This window comes from Lissotriton helveticus, chromosome 7 (genome assembly GCF_964261635.1).
Source record: "Lissotriton helveticus chromosome 7, aLisHel1.1, whole genome shotgun sequence".
Lineage (NCBI taxonomy): Eukaryota > Metazoa > Chordata > Amphibia > Caudata > Salamandridae > Lissotriton > Lissotriton helveticus.
Window position 1 is genome coordinate 1,844,486,012 of NC_136068.1, and position 20,786 is coordinate 1,844,506,797.

General features: G+C 40.1%; 1 long non-coding RNA gene across 1 annotated transcript in view; it reads right to left on the reverse strand.

Annotated features, from left to right (window-relative positions):
• Window positions 1-2,738: 2,738 nt before the first annotated feature.
• Window positions 2,739-20,786, reverse strand: part of LOC144767759 (uncharacterized) — a 93,307-nt gene continuing 75,259 nt past the window's right edge. The window contains exons 2-3 of the long non-coding RNA XR_013598336.1: window positions 14,686-14,784; window positions 2,739-2,773 (exon numbers count right to left, since the gene is read on the reverse strand). This is a non-coding gene — a long non-coding RNA (uncharacterized LOC144767759). The remainder of the gene's footprint in view (window positions 2,774-14,685; window positions 14,785-20,786) is intronic.

The window sequence follows — 20,786 nt, forward strand, 5'->3', positions numbered from 1 at the left end:
CTGGTTTACTTACACTCTTCTAAAAAACTCTTCTAAAAGTCACCTTTACCTAAAAAGTGTTTTAATTAATGTTCTAGCTTGTCCCATTCCTGAGCTACAGTATTAGTATTTAATCTCTAGTCTGTTTTTCAATATAGTACGACTAGCCCTTTCACTGTGAAAATAGTTTTTAGGACCTTGTCACTGTACGGACATGGTAATATTCCTTTTCTGCATGTCCGACTGCCAAAGACCATGCACCATACTACAAGGCCTACAGAGGGATGACTTAATACCATTTCAAATGGAAGTTGTTATCGATTCAAAGGGGTTATTTTAATTGTACTAAATTGTAGTCAGGCTACAGTGATAATCTTGAAGCCTTGTTTTTCTTTGTCACACTAGAGGATGGCACAATAAGTATGGCAGTCAACGGGTGACATTCAACTTTTCATGACATGGGTGTATTTCCACACCATATACTATAGTAATATAGAAATGTAAAGAATGCCAGTGAGGAGTTAGACAATTTTGTCAAACTTTAGCAGCCCAAACACATGCACTGGGGCCTAAGTGGTAAGCATTGTCACCATGGCAGAGTAAAACAACCAGCAGCATCCGTCCAGAAAAATTGTGGTTGATCAGACCAAAAAGGTCACTTTCCTATAGAAGGTATTTATTTGAGTGAGGATTGTTACAAGTTATGATTAGGCAAATTTGATACTTGTTGTATTTTCGTGTCATTGTTTCAATGTGTGGTACTCTAATTATGAAGCAGTGACCCATTTTGCTTGAATAAATATTTCTATTATTTCTATAGGATTTATTTTATTTATCAATTGGTATATTTTTCTGATTAGGTGATAGGCCATCATACTAGAATTTGCTGCCAATTATTGTTGAATATAATTTGCCTTATCTTAAAATACTGAGATGTTGTTTGGACAACCAATCAGGCCAATGGGGCAGCTGACATACAGCCACTTCATTACAAGCCCTCGCCACTCCAGAGGGTAATTTCCATTCTTCTGTGGGCAAGGCTGGAACACTTTTTGTCACCGTGTCATGGAACTCAGTCACTCGTATTTTCCAGAAACAAAACTGAAAAAGGAAGAGATTGTTTCTATAAAGCAAAAAATAAATACTCCTGTGTGACAGTTCAACATTGTTCCTGTCTGTGATTGCTGTCCCTTTCACAGCAGCCGGCTTGAGAAAACTACAGCGAAGGAAAACCTGACCTTCCCATGGCTCAGTGGGGCATAGGCTGACAGGCAGATGTGATGTCTGCTAATGTTTCCCTACCAATGTCCACTATGTAAATAACAACACATTTGTTCCCAAGCACAGGAACAAAAAAAATTAGGGCCACTGGTTTCTTTTTTTTGAGAAAGAGACTGCGCTTTGGAAGTCTGTTCCTTGAAACCAAACAAAGATGGAAAAACAAACATGGCGTCCATTCGGAAAAGCTTCAGGGATTTAACTGGTGCACAGGTGACTCTGCTGATGGAACAGAGATGATCCCTGTCTGCCGGGTGAGAATCTATAAATATGGTTGGATATCCTCACAGCCAGGACATGCCACCACCCGTCAGGGTCTAAATGACCCTGCTAGTCTCAAATTAATTGTTCTGGGAAGTTGCATAGGGTTCTGTGATTTCAAGTTGAATTGAGGGCAGTGGCAGTCGACAACACATTACAAGGGAAAATCAAATCTTCGCTGACAGCCTTTAGGCTGCTTAATCTACAGCATGGAGTATGCATCTAGGACTCGAAAAAAGTAGTACCAAAGTTCAACTTTCTCTTTCTCTTGGGTAAAGAATCCCTGTCATCAAAGTTCTGAATATAGTCTCCCAAGGCACCAGTCCCATGGATGTGCAAGCTTTACTGTCCAATGAGGCCACATAGGGGAGGTATATATACCTGTTTGGAATGCTCTGTATTGTTCTGATGATGTCTCTGTCTCATTTTCGTTTCTTAGTCAAATCAATGGTCAGGTTTACTAACATTTCCAAAAAAAGCAACACAGCAAGAGAGATTTTTGTACTGTGTAGTGTGTAACACAGAGAGCAGAAATGCTCTATATCTACCAAGATATATGCTAAGCTATACTAAGATATGTAATGCAAGCCACTAAGTTGCATTACATTTCTTTTCAAAGTCACGCAAGGAGTCGCAAACCACTCTTTGCATGGCTCTACATACTCCATTTAAGGACTTACATTGCCTTCAGGTGACTTGCATCATGCAAGTCCTTAGTAACTCTGGCCCTACTCTTGAACTGGACTGTGCCTCTAGCAGACTGGGCCCCTGATAGTTTGTCTACCTGTTCTGAGATCTAGCCTGATGGTCTGATGCATACATTTCTGTTGATTACACTGCATGTTCTGCTGGTACACTGGCTAGCCCTCTCTATGATGGGAACTGACCGGTGGGCTCTTCCTCCTTGTCCATGATGGAGTCCATGATGTACAGAAATGGAGATCAGTTGGAGGCATCAGCCCCGGTCAACTCTGAGAGCTGTGAGATGGATATGGGTTAATCGTTCTAGGAGTGGGAGAAGAGTGCCCTTTTACAATGTAAGTACCTCTGGGGATCCAACTGGCCATATGTTCAGCATATGAACCTAAACTATAAAATGGAAAGAGGCCTTCATGAAATGTATTCCACTTTGACTAAATGAAGCAGCATAAACAATTGTTGAAATAAAATGTTGAAAGTATACCTGATAAGCTGCAGGTATTACTCTTACCTTTCTGCTTCATCAGGTACTCATCCATCCTCTGTAATCTGAACACTGAAGCAAGAGAGAGGTCAGGTGAGGAGGAAGCTATTAGAGCAGAATGCAAACATGAGCAAATGTGAGAGACAGAAAGCAGGCAATCTTTTAGATTTCATTTCCACGCCTTAGTGCGACACACCATCCCAACCCTTGTGACTGACCGCTTTGGAATGGGAAACCACTACGGTCATGTAATCATGAAAGTTTGATAATGTAGACTGAGAACATCTACAATATTAGAGAAACACGTTTAGGGTAATGCTGTTGACTCTATTCACTGATTCATTTAAAGGACCAATATGCAGTATCGGGGCTGTGTTAGTCCCACAGGACAGTGGTATTTAAAGTTAGAATAGAATCTTTCCATGACAAAATTCATTGTCAAAACCCATGTATTCAAACTTTAAGAATCATTGAAGTAGGCAAATATAGGGGTACGCATGGGCTGCGGCGTTCCCTCTGTGCAGATTAGGATGTGACCGCCAGGGTGGCGGTGACATCCTCCATCTTTAACATTGCGGCGGGTGCAGCTTCAAGCTGCACCCGCCGCAATGTTAAAGATGCATGCATCGCTTTTGCATGCACAAGGCGGCAGGCACCGCGCAGTGCCTGCTGCTTTGTTCACACAAATGCAGGGGGGTACCATAGGTACCCCCCATGTGCATCCCAACCCCCTTCACCCAGGGGGCCCGCAACGGGCCCCCGAAGTGAAGGTCCGTATGCTTTTTCACAGCGGAAAAGCCGCCGCGGAAAAGCATACATCTTACACCATCCTAATATGGCTGGCGGTGTCTGATAGACACCGCCAGCCATGTTAAAGCTTTTCCGCCGCTGTCGGAAGCCGACCGCAGCGGAAAAGCTGCTAACAGATTTCAAGAGCCACTGCCATCCTAATATGGTGGTGGTTCTTTTGAGGCTCCGCAACGGCTTTCCCGTATCCTCCAGGCCGGCGGTGGCTTCCGCCGGCCCGGAGGATGCGGGAAAACCGCGATCCCAATCTACCCCATAGTTAGGTAGTCAAATTCAAATCAGACTCAATAATGAGAGTCCATAATTTAGAGACTTAACATAAGCCACAATATAGTTTAGCAAAGAACTAGCAGAAATCTACTCAGTTCATAAGTCAATGGAGAGTCTAAACATAAATTAGCAATATAAAATCGGCCTCAGATGAAAGAGACTTAGGTCGAAATATAAATCAGCAGTCAGTCCAACTTGGAGAGCGCTGAGTTCAAAAGGCAGGGGAAGGTCTACAAGTATACATTTGCTGACGTGGAGTCTGCGTACGAGATAGCAAGCAGAAAGCCTGGCACACATCCCAGAAAGGGGACCAAATTTATTAGGTTTCAGACATTAAACAAACACACTTACCATGGTATGAAATAAAGCCATAGTGAAAAAGTCTATGTTTCAAACATACAAGAATTAACTCATAAGGAAATATTTTTGCAACACTTAATAGCAGTGAATTTATTAAATAAATAGAGAAATGAACAGGTATAGGCAAAAGGTCTTGAACATTGCTATGTACAAGAACATATAAACATGTCTTCTTCATAAGGCACACTAGTACATACTTTGTTTCATTACAAGAAAACAACACAATAAAGGAAATGCAATTCCATCTATTTTATGAGAAGGAAAACCACAGAAGAAAAATATGCATGTAGGAAACTTGTTCTCGCAATGGTATTTGCCACCTTTTCTTCTGCAACTTTATATATGAGGAGAGTGCAAGCAGGCTTAGGCCCAATAATTTAAATGTGTGACCTAGTTGTGCTAACTTAGTAGAAGAAGAAGAAGAATACTTTATTTGATTTGTGAAAATCATAAAAGGGTGGAACTTACCTCCATTTGATACACATCAACATAAAACAACATAAAACAGCATCTTTAAATCAGCATAGAACAACATAAAACAACACTAGCCCCCGTGTCCTGAGCGACTTTGCAAAAATATACATAATAAGTAAAATCAGAGAGAGAGTTTTTAAATGTCTAAAACAAAAAAGAAACAGGGGTAGTACTATTGTAAGGCAGTCACCCTCTCATTGAGGTATAGGGGCCTGCTAACTTAAACACGTGTGAATAAACATTATTTTCTAATTAATAAAAATACTTTCATAGCTCTTCCCTCTCATGATTTTTAAAATCATCAGAAACTACCCATCTCTACTATGCAACAACTCATCTAGCAATTATGGTTTCTTTAACATTATCTTCTCCATGGCCCTCATTTCATCACAAACCTGGCCTTTGATACCATCAAATTAAATATCTTCCCTCTTTCTTTTTCTTGTCATCTTCTTCTTCTTCATCTTTCCACAATCACATTTAAAACCTACCTTAAAATAGATACTCTCCAAAAAGTTTATGAAACACATAGATCAATCAGACTAAGAATAATTAAAATAGATGGGGTTAGTATGTTTCTAATAGCCCCCATTCACATCACCAAGCCCTTCATCAATGTTTGCAGTTCATTTCCAAATAGTACTGAACCATGAACCAATTCTTTCCCATGCAGCAATCATCCCCAAGTTTTTTTTGTAGCATCATGTGAAATATTATCTACATTATTAATTTTCTTATTAATTGGCAAGCTATTATAAGGCAGAAGTGTACCACATTGTAGGACGTTTGGTTTAATACACTGTACACACTACTTTACTCCGCAATAAGAATATCTAAAGCATGACAATTCTGATTCACCAATGCACACATTTCTATGATTTAATTTTAGTTAATGCACTTGCAGTATTCATAGCCAAACATTCCACTAGAGAAGATAACTTTCTAATCTTAACATAATTCAAAGCTATACCAATCTGGGGAATCGGCATACCAAACATATCCATAAGCATTAAACCAAACCAGCATTTAAAGTTTTTCAGATTGTTTCATTCATGTCATTCATCTCAACTACATGTTATGCACTTGGAAAGACTAATGCAAGATAGCAGAACACTTCCAAGTTACTAATAGGTTTATCATCCAGCATATAATCTTGGTCAACTATATAAATATAGCTATACTCACTTGCTGCAAACACCTCTGAATGTTTACCTTTCATTATGCTTTTTACACATTGCACATATAATTATTTTCTCTTCTCATCCACCCCAAGTCAAGGATGTACCTTGGAATTGCTAAATCTCTTCTCATGTTCCTTCTGTAATCACCTTTACCTCTGCAGCATTTCTACAAATGTACACTGTCATTAGTTTTGTTAAAACTTTGGATAGATAGAATAATATTTTCAGTACTTACGTGGTTCTGGCGTTCTCTGCCATACCCATGCTGTCCTCCTCTGTCCTGGTCTCCTCGGTGGAAAGTGAACCTCCTACGCTGTATGTCTTTGGAGGACTGTGCATATGCACACATGCGCAGTCCTACCAAGACATACAGCGTAGGGGGACTGATTTTCCACCGAGGAGTCCATTACATGGGAGGACAGCCCAGGAATGGCAGAGAATCCCAAACCCAGGTAAGTGCTACAAAGCAGGTGGCAGTCTGGGGGTTAGGAACCCTCCAGGTCTGTCGCCTGCATGTAGGGTGGAGCAGAGTGGAATTCCACTGAGATTTTAGGCAACTCTGTGGAATTCCGCATAGTGGCACTCCTCCAACTTGCTAATGACGTTCGAAAAAGAGAAGAACACTCGAAACGCATCTGGTCACAGTTAATTTCACCAAGGAATGCTGATGCGAGTTTCCTGTATTGTTAATAAACCTCTGGGTTTCATTTGCTGTCGTGTGCACTTCTAAAAGCTTTCGGGCCTTTGTTGGACTAATTAATTACACGGCAGTCCTGTCGTGGGAGGTTGTACCATCCACAAAATGAAAGGAGGCTGCAAGGTGAGAACTGTGTCTTCACTCGTCATGCAGCACAGCAGATGGGGACACTTTCAACTCGCTAAATGCATTCAGGGGCCCACTGAGGGTTTTACAATGCTTTTAATAGTATGGATTGTGATGCAGGACCTACTAAAGGGAGTGAGTTGCGTGAGACAAAGACTACAGATCCCAGGAGTCATTGTGAGCACCAAGCACGGCCCACCATGGGCAGTACATAAAGTGTGATTCAAACTCCCTGCGACAAATGCATACTTGCTAATGACCTTCGAGAAAGAGAAGAACACTCGAAACGCATCTGGTCACAGTTAATTTCCCCAAGGAATGCTGATGCGAGTTTCCTGCATTGTTACTAAACCTCTGGGTTTCATCTGCTGTCTCGTGCGCTTCTAAAAGCTTTCGGGCCTTTGTTGGGCTAATGTATATATGTATATGTATATATGTATGAATATATGTATGTATATGCATGTGTACATGTATGTGTATGTATGTGTACATGTATGTATATGTATGGGTGTATTTGTTACTGTGTATGTGTGTATATATGTGTGTATGTGTATGTGTGTGTGTGTGTGTGTATATGTGTGTATGTGCATATGTGTTATATACGTGTGTGTGTGTATGAGTGCTGTATATATGAGTGTGTATATGTTTGTATGTGGGTTTATGTGTGTGTATATGTGTGTATGTGTATATCTGTGTATGCATATATGTGTATATGTTTATTGGTGTGTATGTGTATAGGTGTGTATGTGTATATATGTGTGTATATTTATATGTGGATATTTGTGTGTTTGTGTGTATATATGTGTATATGTATATCCCTATGTGTATATATGTGTGTATGAGTATGTGTGTATGTGTATGTGTATATATGTGTGTATGCGTGTATGTGCATTTGTGTGTATATTTGTTTGTATGTGTATATGTGTGTATATATATGTGTGTGTATATCTGTGTGTGTATATGTGTGTGTGTGTGTGTATGTGTGTACTTTGAACTGGTAATGTTAAATAGAGAAAATGCTTAGAATGTATGTTAGTGGTAGGTGAAAAATCACAATCTTCACAATCATGGCTCTGTGTGTAACTAACTCTGAATAAGTCATCAATAGTTTCATCTTCTTCATCTAAATCTCCAAACATAACCATAATACATTTCTGTGCATCATGTTGGCTGTTGAGAGTAAACATTACTGATCCACTGCATATATCTAAACAATCTTGGATACCTGAAGCAGAATGAGATACAGTTCTACAGTGCAGAACACATTCTCTTACCTTGTTTTTGTTGAATTTGATTGACTAGATGTTGTAAACAAAACAGTGCATTATGAACAATATTTGCATAGCAGTTGACACCTGAACTGTTTTCCAACTGGTATCCCATAATAGCGCTGTAATTATTCAGTTTAATGTTCCTAAAGCCCTCTAGATTATTTTGTGTCCCCCCCTCTTTTTTTCTCAGCATCTGCACACTCTTTTGTAATCTTCTATTTTGGACAGATTATCCATTTCTCTTCTAGAGGGTATTGGTCTAAATGAGTATATACTTCTTAACCAATTGTACTCTCTTACGCAGCTTCCATCTGCACTAAATTTCTTTAACATATGACAATCCTTCTCTAAATACAGTACTTCCAATATTAGCAGAAGCTGCATCTACAGTTAAACCTTGTGACTTATGGAGAGTTACAGCATACGCTAGAGAGAGTGGGAACTGCCGTCGACGCACATAGTCTTTCACCAGCAACACAACGGCCAATCTGATTCATGCCATCAATATGCTCACATTTTATGGCTAAGTATTCAACCTCATCTTTATGTGGGAAATTAATAAAAATCAATTACTTTACCTATTGCACCATTTACTAACCCTTCCTGTACATTTAAATTACAGTGCAAAATTATTCAACCATTTTTGCTTGCATGTAAAATCCTTTCTACTCCTGCAGTTTTCAAGACAGATTCCTCCAGGAGATCCAATTGTACTTGTAGTGTATCTGTGAGTAGTATTGTGACTCCTTGATGTTCCATTTTCGCAATGATATATAACACAATGAGCAACCCAACATACCCTTGAGGGTTTGGGCAAGGAGATAAAAGGGTAGAAATACCTTCAAGGGATTCTGATTATAGAGTTTAGATATTTTTGATGATTTTAATCTAAGACCCACAAAAATGGCAGTCTGTAAATAAATTCAACAGTTAATGAATTAATTTGATATAGTCACACTTTGTGATCCAAACATAGAAAATAAAAAAAGAAGAACACGGGTGTATGTAAAAAGTTGTATTTATACGTATTGTAAATCATAAATAGGATACTGAAAGTATATCAACAGGAATACAAGAAGTGCATATATTAGACATCAAACAACTTCATTGTAACCGTTATGACTTTCTGTCCTGAAGATGGTCTCGGCATTTTATTTATAGAGACCGAAACGTCGACCTACGCTCGTTCTTCCTGGACTTAAAATAGCAAACTGCAATACAGAAGGAAAGCATTCATAACGATTACAATGAAGTTGTTTGATGTCTAATATATGCACTTCTTGTATTCCTGATGATATACTTTCAGTACCCTATTTATGATTTACAATACGTATAAAATACAACTTTTTACATACACCCGTGTTCTTCTTTTTTTTTTGTTTTCTATGTTTGGATCACATAGTGTGACTATATCAAATTAATTCATTAACAAAAGCTGTTGAATTTATTTAAAGACTGTCATTTATGTGGGTCTTACATTAAAATCATCAAAAATATCTAAACTCTATAATCAGAATCCCTTGATGGTATTTCTACCCTTTTACCATTTCCTCAATAGCAGCAATTTTCAAAATGTCTTCTTTCTCCAGTTGCAGTAAATGTTCATTGAAGTTAGAGCGCTCTTGAAGTGTTGGCATTAAATAAACTGTAGACTTCTGTTCTTCAATGAAATTGTGCAGTAGTTCCGCTGCTGTAATATTCGATGGAAAAAGTATCTTGATAAGACGACTTTTCAAAGCACTTTTACGCTCTTTTGTTAGAACTCCTATTCTTATGTCCTTCAGTATGTCTGCATAATTTACATAAGATGCTTGACGCATATTTTTCACTAGTTCCTTGTATTTAAAGTTTAAACAAATACTGACATTTCCAATACTCCCCAGAGAATTTCTTGTTTTGATATGCACAAGTGTTTTGAAAACAGTTTATCCTTTTGCAGGAGTGAGTTGCAATAGGTCACCAAATACAATTAAATGCTTTCCTACAAAAAGGACATCGTAGTTTGTGCATTCAAATCTGCTGCATTTCTAAGTGTATGAAAGCTTGAATTAAGTTAGATCCCATGCTCACCTCATCGATGATTAAAAACTTAGGTTTCTTCAATGCGCTTGATACATCATGGCAATCTTCACCAAATAGTTTCTTGTATTCTAGTTTATTGCCATGTTCAATAAGTACGCATTACTATGTGATGCAAAGTAATACCTTTAATGTTATTTGCAGCTAATCTTGTTGATGCTTTCATTACATATGACAAATTTAGTTTTGCATGTTTCTGTAGATAACCAGTGAAAACTTTAATTCAGAAGCTTTTTCAAGTGGCACCTTGACCACGGATGAATAGTAATTGTAGTATGTATGAAGAACCTGCAACATTTTAATTCTTGATTCTTGCAGTTTTGTTAAACTCGGACTCCTCATCATTTGTCTGAATACCGATTCCATCCAGTATGCAGTAAATTTAGCAGTTAGGTTTACACCTTAGATATCCCCCCCAACAATTTAACTGGAATCAGCTTACTGACTATTCATTCATAATCATTTGTAATTGAACACATTTTTAGCAGGACACTAGCTAGCAATTTATTAGTCACCTGTCCATTTGAAATGCCTACAACCTGGACTACTTTCCTGAGAGGGGTAAGTTGTGATCCTCCACCATGGTGTGTGTAGCACCTGTATTGATCAACAAAAATTCTAGATGGCCATTCCTTACTCCTTCCACAAAAGGGCCATTCTGATCTACATCTAGGACTGCATCAAGCATACAATCCTCCTCCCCCCTCAGTTACACACATCAGCCTTGTAGGAAATCCAAGTTTAGCTGCAAATTGTGGAAAATTATCAATAATCACAGAAGGTTTTTGCTAAAATCAGAAATTTTATTCCAAACTCTGTATTTTTTTTGCGTGGGCTGTTGTTTGAATGGAGCTGAAGAGGCCATTGACTGTGCCATCCGATTCTGTACCATCTGATTCATATATAGCTGCATTTGGGAAACCATTTGGGACACATTTTAAAATGCATTAAAATTAAACACACGTTCCATTAACATTGTCCATTTTTTTTCACAGGTGTGTCAAGGGTAATTTCTCATTTGTGCATTATTCACATTATTAATCTCAGGGAGGATATGGCCTTACAGCCAGAGCTGCTGACTTTGGAACTGGAGAACTAGTTTCGAGCCCTGGTGTCCACTCAAAATCCTGTGATTCTGGGCAGATCACATAATCTCCCTACTCCTAGAGTCAGCATGTCTATCCTTGTGCACATAAGAATAAGCACGCCTACCCAGGATTTGTTTATACACTGCTTGTCTATTGAAGGTTAAACCAAAAGGACTTTAACGTATAACCTGGCCTTTATTCAGCAGATAACCTTATTATGCTGTCTTAAAATCCTTGATTTTAGTAGAACTGTAATGCTTATGATAAATCTAGAAACCTTTGCTCATAATTTACAACAAGTCACACTATCTCCTCATCAAGAGCACAATATAAACCGTTTTAGCCATTTTGGGTAACACATTACAATGCAATGCAGTATTTAATCCATCCATAAAACAAATCGCCATTCACATAACCCACTCTTGGGTAAGGCGCAAAAGAAGTAACTTTCTCTAAATCACACGTCACAAGACAATGCACTCACAATCCGCAAAAGACAAGTCACCAGTCACAAGACATCCCGTTTCAAACAAATCCTATTGGTACTCATCTAATGCAACTCCAGACACCAGCATTAATCCATGTGATTGCAGGATTCCTTAACATCTAATCATTTTTGGGTGTAATTTGTAATTAAGTTTTGCACAAAGATTTGCATCTACTAATTGGTACCAAAATATGACACAACAATTTTGCTCCACATTTCTTGTTATACTTCTTTCTATCATTGACCCACATTTTTATGCGCTTTTCATTGAAAAATTTAAAGTGCCTGTGCACAAGAACGGACCATGCAAATCCCAGAGGATGGTGGCCTTTGGGATTAATATAGAAACCTTTGCCGGACAAAATTCAAAGTCTAAACCATGACTATTTTTTTCAAAATTGAAGAATCATTACTGAAGGCAAAGAGAGTCAGATTCAAATTAGCATCAATAAGGCTTATAAATTAAGCCAATTTCTAGAGGCCATAACGTAAGGGAATCAGCATAAGCGAAAATATAGATCAACAAAGAACTAGCATAAATCTACTCAGTTCGTAAATTAAAGGAGAGTCTAAATATATATCCGCAAAAGTACCTAGATGCAGTCTGCCTGTGAGAAAAGATCCATAAGGTTTAATTATAAATCAGCAGTCAGTCCACAATGGAGACTGGCCAGTTTAAAAGGCAGGGAATTGTCTATAATTATAAATTTGCTAAGGTGGAGTCTGCCTTCAAGAAAGCAAGCAGAGGGGGCTGGCATACATTGCAGAAAGGGCATATTTTATAGTTTCAGACAGTGAAAACTACACCCTGGACATAGTGTGAAATGATGCAATAGTGCCAATAACCAATGACTTTTTGTAAATACGTAATACAAACAGTCGGTGATGCTTATTTTACAAACATAATAAAAATTAGCTCATATGGAAATGGTTTTGCAAGACATGGTAATACTATATTTGTGGAGTAATAGAGCATTGAACTTAGTCAAAATGTCTTGAATGTTGCAAGAAATAAGAACAATAAAACATGGCTACCTCCTAAAGCACACAAATAAATGCATTTTATTCAGTACAAGAAAACAACAGAGTTAAAGGAATCCCATTTCATCTACTTTATGATAAGGAAAAACACAGAAGAGAACAAAGAAAGTTGAAAACTTGTTCATTAAATTTTAAAAGTCACATTATCTTCAGCAATGTTAATATGAATGTCAATGCAAACAGACTAAGGACTAATAATTTAGATCTGTTGCCTTGTTAAGCTAACTTAAAAACACTTAAATAAACATTACTATTGAATAAAACTTTCACAATGGCATGGTGGTTTCATGACATGTAGTATTAAATCAAAAACAAAATGACACTAAAACAACACAGTGAAAGTAGAGGTGCCTGTGATGAGAAAGGAGCGGTGGTCTAAATATAATATGAATGTACTGGGCCAGTAACTATCTGCTGGGGATTGTTCTCTGGGGCAGAACTTCTGTCCTTGTATATATGAGTGGGCACTGCAAACCATTGAGCTATGTTACCAGAACATAAATTATCTGTATCCTGGAGAGTATTTCTGCCACTCTATCCTATTCAGTACACCCACCACTGTGTAATACCATTATAAATATTGGTGCTGCGGTTAACAAATAGGACAAAGGGACTGGGAAAATTGTGTAGTACTTATGTCTTTAAGACAGGGCCTGCTTAAGGCTACTTCAACTGGTTTATGAATGCATAAACGTGTTTCTAAGTTGGAAACAAACCTTTTCAAATAGATTTGCCAGGAAAGGAATGCTGGATAGTTTTGGGGTGAAAATAAGACAGCTTCATCAACGGTGTTTTACAAATCACACAGAAATTTCGGAATTTGTTCTTCAACAAGATTGCCACATCACTTTAGAGCAGTAATATATCACAAGTGCTGTTGTGTACTTTTACTACATGCACACTAATGTGCTTGACTAAGCTGATGCAAACAAAGACCGCAAATCTCAGAATGTACTGATTTGTGAAAGGAAAATCCTGGACTGGATATATTACTAAGGTGGGGTGATAGGGCCCAATAAAAGATGTTTCCATGAAGTGGAGGAGTGTTTGCTTTTCGCTATGGGACATATTAGCAAGAATTTGCAATATTTATCGCAAAACGCCCTTAGCACCTTTATTTTTACCACTGCCTATCACTGGATATTTTAGCGGAGAAAACATGCTATTAGCAACGTTTATCGCCACTGTGCTAAAATATCCAGCAAAATGCCTAAATATCACTGGAAATCCAGCGATATTCACGCATTAACACCATGGTGGACTTAGCCTGAATATCCACCTCCTATTGAGAAATATAGGTAAGTCAGGTTTCGAGCAGGTGTTAAATACTAGCGATAATCGCGCTTAGCGCAACTTTTTTTATCGCTTCGCCTGCGTTGATAATAGGGGGAAGTTGTGTTAGCGACTGTTTTCAGTCGCTTTTAGTTGGGAACGCCTACCTTGCATGTCATTAGTGATAATTATCGCTGGCATGCAAGGCGATAGGAAAATCGGCCCATCTCGCCAGAAAGCTGTCGCTAACGCCTGTTAGCGACAGCTTGCGGCAAGGGCAATAAAAATATTGCTGCTTCTGCAGCAAAAAGTGCCGCTAAAGCGGCGATAAAGCCCTTGCTAATATGCCCCCTATGTTCACAATCTAAAGGGTTTCTTTAACATCATCACACAGATGAATGCAAACTAATGATCATTGGTAGCCCTCTATCTTTGCCTGCTCAGTAGGTACAGCATAGTGCCCTCTCATTTTCTTGAACTTGCATCATGGTGAGATCTTTGCTGATTTGATCAAAATGTAAAGTTGTGATGATTATCAGGAAAGGTAAGTTAAGAGGTAATTATCAAATGTCAGTGTAGTATGTGTGTGTGGGATTGTTCTTGTGTGTGTGTTAGTGATGTGTGTGTGGGATTGATTGATAATACATTGGTGGTGACTGAACTGGAGAAGTTGATTTTATACAACATTGGCCTTTAACTCCTGATAGCCACAATTGGATTATTGAAGCTCCTTTGAGCTACTTCTACTATTACTTGGTATGAAATATACAGTAATAAACATCTACTTCATGATATATTTCTGTAAAATGGTCTGTGTAATTATGCACTTACTCCAAATGCCTGACGCAACAACAGCGATGACGAGCAGCCCCGTCAGTGAGACAAATATCCACAGGGCAGGTCTCTGGAGATGGGGACCTTCGGGGGCAGCTGTAAAATTCAATGAAGTAATATTCCATTAATGATTCACAAGTCTGCACAATTTCAACCATTGTGGTTACATATTTCAGGCAAAAAACATCTGAAGAACTACAGCCAGTGAGAGATGAGGGGTCACTTATCAGTTTGCCATACCTATTCCTTGCCATCCCTTCCCAAATGATGGCTACATGCTGCTCTACAGTCAAATGTCTTCAAAAATTAGTGAACAGCCTTGTATTACTTAGATCAAAAAATATATTCTGAGTAATAGTTTTTTCTAAAAAGCAGAATCTTTGTTCAGGGCCATATTGTTTCAATAAAAGCAAATAATAATCCAATACTAAACCACCTGCTGCAGTCCCTGCAGATCCTTCACTCTATTGTGCAATGTTCCATTCCAGAGAATTGCAAACTTCATTGCTAAGAGCCCCCTTTAAATAAGATGTTTTGAAGTCAGGTATACCTCCAAAATGTTATGTCAAGGTTTGGGGAGAGGGAGGGACAGGGCTGAGTGCAGGAGGGTGGGGCTTATCAGATCTTTTTAGTGGTCCTTTTTCTCTAGATCATAATCCCTAATACATTTGAGACTTTACTTATAAAAGAGCAAATGCATCAAACAAAAATAGAAAATTGCCAAACACCTTTGCTCCACATAATAGGGGTGATATCATCCTCTCACACTCCTGTGTTCCAATTAACTGCACCAGTCGCAGCAATGATAGCAGTGGCTTTGAGTGGCATTGTGTTTCCTGTGCCTCTTTCACTGTTTCTCCACTATGACTCACCATTACTCCACTCTTGAAATAGACTCTCTGTCCCCTTCATGATGTAGTGGGCCCCTCACAGGTGCCTCTGCATCTGGTTCACTAATGAAAAGTACTACCTAGCAAAGTCAGCTGTCTCAGTCCTTTGTTAAAAGCAGAGGACAATGTCTTGCATCACTCAGTCACCACCACATCTCTGTGTCCATGCTATGGTGCCTTCTTTGCTTCAGTTTTCGCCTCCCTTGTGTTATTGCTTCAAACCTAAAATGCAAGGAAGAAAGCATAGTAACGCAACCATAATTGGGGTTTACTTGGCCCCTCACACCATTGTACCCCAGTGCCGCTGCACCTTCATCACCAGTGATCCTGCAGCCTTGTCTTCTTTGCCCACTCCACTGGGCCATTACTCTTAGGCCTGAGGCCCAAAGCAGACTGCCTGACCTGTTATAATAAAAGGAAAAAAAGCCCTGCATGTGTCCCTTGTGGCTTAGCCTGTGTTCCCTGGACAGCAAGGTGTACTGGAGCCCTAATGGGTACTATTTCGCTTTTTGGTTGTAAAATAGCCATGAATGGGGTGCAGTGGCCCCTACCACTCCTGGCCCCTGGTGCTACTGTGCCTGCTGCACTAACCGTAATAATGGCACTTTAGAAGAAAAAAATCAAGCTCCACAATCTCACAGTCTTCCTCAGGGCATCTCTCTGATGATGATGAAGATGTCTGTCTCAATTTGTAAATTAAATAGATTAGCTCCATAAAATGCCCCCCTCCTCTGGGCCATCTCTTTTTTGTCATTGTGAGAGCTGTTTTCCTTTTGTCTGCTTTAAATACATTAGAAACCGAGCTTACGCTAACATAAACTGTGTTTCTTGAATTGACATCATAATATATACCGCATGACAACTACTACTAATATTTCTTGCACTAAATAAAAATTGCATACTTTACACAAATAAACAGGGAGTATTCTCAGAGACGTCACCCTATGCTGTACTTAACCAAGGACATTCCAACTGTCCCAGGCTATCATTATAAAATGTATCAACAATCACGCTTGAGAACGATTGAACCCAAGATAATAGTACCATTAGAGAATCTTTGAATGTATTCTTTAGTCAAATTTTTCTAATTGCTTTTTCCTCATTGGTGTAGACCTTGAGAACCATGTACTTGTATGAAAACCATTGTCTAACGTCTTATAAAAGGACTCACTTTTCTCTCCCTGGAACCTCCATTTGTCAATCCAATAAGGTGAATCTATGCCGGATTTCATATAGAATTTAACTAAGTTCTTTGTACTTACGTTTTGTATGCTTTGCTACTAATCCTATTGAAGGCATAATCTGTGTATTTTTCCTATAAATGTCTTATATAAACCTTCAAACGTTAACCTGTGTCTGTCATTCTATGAGAATGCTACAGCCCTAATATTGAAATGTATGTATTCGTCAATATCCCCACCCCTCTCACTGCCCACTTCTTCCGCAAGGTTTGCACTCTGCTAATCACCCTAATTTGGTCCGGTCGGCAACCCAGGACCGCATATATCATCCTTACCCTCCTGATCTCTCAAGCTTACTGCCTGTCTTATTGCAATCAGATCAAACGTCTCTCCCCAAATTATCGTTTGCGCCTTATTCACTTTAAGTACATTCATAGGCTATTTTGGACTCCAGCCCAACTGCACAAGTTAGGACTTATTGCAAGTGACAGATGCCTGCGCTGCTCTGCGCCCACGGCTGACTTCTCCCACCTTGCCTGGCTGTGCCTTCAAGTCTCCACATACTGACACGAGGTCTTTGCACCTTTCATTTTTATACCTTGCCTTTGCTGCCTTATCTGTTTCATATATACCTACGGTGACACTTCATCTGGGGGGGCCAATAGCTCAGAGAGCATTGCTGGCTAGGCGTGCAAATCGTCAGCCAGTTTATTCTCTCTTCGTGTTCTGTTCATGTGTCTTTCTTCTGCATTCACCCATTCAGTCATGTCTTTCAGCCAGTCTGTTAATTTAAGTGCCATCTGCGAGAGCTATCCAAAGGCAATCCTGCACTTCACCAGCACTAGGCCCAGGATGAGAATTTTTCTGCTTAGATTTTCTTTTTCTTAATGGGTTTATGCCCCTGCAAACAGTAAACCTCCTCCCTAGGTATCTCCCATCCCGGGGCACCTTCCAGTGTAGTGAGGACAACCCTCCAATATTCATTCAAGCCCACACATCGCCAAATTATATGTATAAAGTCTGCATTGTCTCCCCTACAATGGGGGGAGTTAGGGAAGTGCTCCGGGTATATTGTGTGAAGCCTCTTGGGCTTGAGATAGATTTGATGTATCACACTATATTGCAGTAGTTTAAACTTCACATTGGTAGATACAGAGTTTACCCCTTTGTTGATGTCCTCCCAGTGGGACGTCAAGAGGGGTGTCTCCAAGATCCTCTGCCACTTGTGTTGGAATTGGAGCTCTTTCAGGGGAGCATCCTCCCGCAGAGCTCCGTAGATATGGGAAATCAGCCTCCACACACCCTCCATGGCCAACAGAGCATGCAGCGTGTGGGAAATCTGTAGAGAATCTGGAAAAGATGGCCTTATTCCACGTGCAGTTGCTGCGATTTTAGCGAACTGGAGGAATTGTCCTGATCCAAGCTGAAATGTATCTATGGCGTCCGCTATGGTAATGAACCTGTCATCTGGGTATAGATCTCAAAGTGTAGTAGAACCCCCTGCCCTCCATTTATCCACAGACATAGTAAGAATCTAAATGGGTGAAGCACCCCGATATTTCATATCGGGCACAACAGGAGCCCTCCGCAGCACCATCCTGACTGCTCTTTGCCACATCCCACAAACCTGTCTGACCACATAGGGCACGGTGGGTGGGGCTCCTGTCCACATCAGCAACACCTCGGGCAATGGAATGCCATTGCATGAACTTTCAATAACCTACTTTCCCAATTGTCCTGGTCGTCCAACCCGTTTACCGTATGCTGTAACCACACAGGGAGAAAGTAAATTTCCAGGGCGGGCAAGTCAAGACCACCTCTACCCCATGGGCTCTTCAAAGTGGCCGAACTAACCCTTTTCATCGGATCACTGAAATAATATCGAGTGACAAAATATCGACCTTCAAGAATATCGTTGACAAAATATAGACTATCAAAATTACGACTTTCTATGTACAAACAGGTAAGTACAAAAATATCGAGTTTAAAACATCGTTTACAAAAATATCGTTGTAAAAAATATCGACTTTAATAAAAACAATGTTTAATTTCATTAATATAAAAAATTAATTACTAAAATATACTTAACAATACTTAAAATAACTTTTAATAATTAAATAATTAATGAAAGTAAAAAAATAATATTTTTTATTCATATTTCTTAAAACATATATATATATAGTAACAAAATGTAATTAAATAATAGCCAATATTATTTTTTTTTTTTTTTTTTTTTTATAACAAAACCTTTATTGCACTTTGCACATTACACAGCGGAACGCCCACAACCCTGTGGGCCGGCCGCTATCAGAGGATCATTGTATATCATAGCCACCAACAGAAAGGATATCGACATCACATTCACAACCAATGCACGGTGGAGAGTACCGAAAAGTGTAAAAGTGCCTGACGAGCCATTATTAAATGCAAGACATGAGGTTTTGATGTATTTTTGCATTTTTGTGTTTTTCTGTTATAAACAACAATAAACTTAGAAAAATAACAGTTAGGAATGACAGTGCGGTGAAGCATTCTCTCGTGCACTTCAGGACTTCAGTGTCTCTTGGGAATAAGGGAATTTGACAGCATCTCACAGCACTCACATTCCTGTATCCTCCCTACCCACTCCTATCCCTCTTAGCCCAACTGCCTAAGCTCCAAGAAGAGGCTACAGCAGCGGTCCCGGCCCCCTCCCCCCATCCCCTTCACGACCAAGTTCAACCCTCCTCTCCCTCCTCATCCTCAGAATCGTCCTGCTCATCTTCACGCAGTGGTTCGCAGATGTCCCCCCTGTATACATTCCACTTCAGCCATATCTTATTCCATTTCCCGGGACAGGCACGGCTGACGTATACTGCTCGCTCAATTAACATTACTCGATCCATGTTTAAGCACCATTGGGACTTGGTTGGTAGTTCTGCTGCCCCCCAGCGCTGTGCAATGTCACGTTTTGCCACCATTAACCCCGCTGTGACCCATAGTTTCTCGTAGCGGTTCAAGTCAGTGGGTTCCCATATATTTAACAAACATCTCCTCGGGTCAGGTAATATGGAGTGCTCCAGTGCCTGTGAAAGCGTGCGGAGCACCTGTCTCCAGTATTCCTGGATCTTGGGGCAGTCCCATATGGTATGGAAAAAAGTGCCCACCTCCCCACATCCCCGGAGACAGTATGGATGGGGCGCCCTATGTATGTGATGCAGCATTTTCCTTGTGTAATATACCCTATGCAGGATCTTGAATTGCACCAGCCGCATGCGCGCCGAAATGCCCACCTCTCTAGGGGACCCAAGTGCCTCATTCCATTCATGGTCATCCATATCATTAATCTCCCCCTCCCATTTCTCTTTCAGACGTGAAGTGGGTTCAGGGCTGTTATTGAGTAGCTTGCGGTATATTAGGGAAGTCGCCCTTTCGAGCATGTGTTCGGTAAGTAGGCGATCCTCCAAGGGTGAAGAATCTGGGAGCTGTGTGTCTGCTGGAATGGCTGCGAGCAGCGCGTGTCGTATTTGAATATATCTGTACAGTTCCCTGTCATTGAGCTCATAGAGTTCCTTTAACCGGGCAAAAGGGATCACCCCATTCCTCTCCCATAGGTCACCCACAACGGAAATGCCTATTGTGTCCCATCGTGCGAACCCCTTGGTGTTCCTCAGGTTACCCAGCATGCGAGAGTCCCACAGCGGAGTCATTCTCGTAATTTTCCCCGTCCAGCCCAGCGTCGCCGTAGCTGCGTGCCACGTCTGCACCGTTATCTTGGTGGGGCCCGTCAGCGTGCATAATTTGCGGCGATCATATAGTGGGCCCAACAGACTATCTGTTCCCAGCTGCACCCTGTCCGAATGGAATGCCGGCTCATCGTGCGGTGCGTGTATCCATTGATTAACGGGTTTCAGGTGTGCGGCCCAATAGTACAGTTTGAGGTCCGGTAGCACAATGCCCCCGCCATACCAGTCTCTGCGTAACTTGGATTGCGCCACACGCGCCGGGAGGTTACCCCAAAGTAGGTTGGAGACCAGAGCCGCTACTT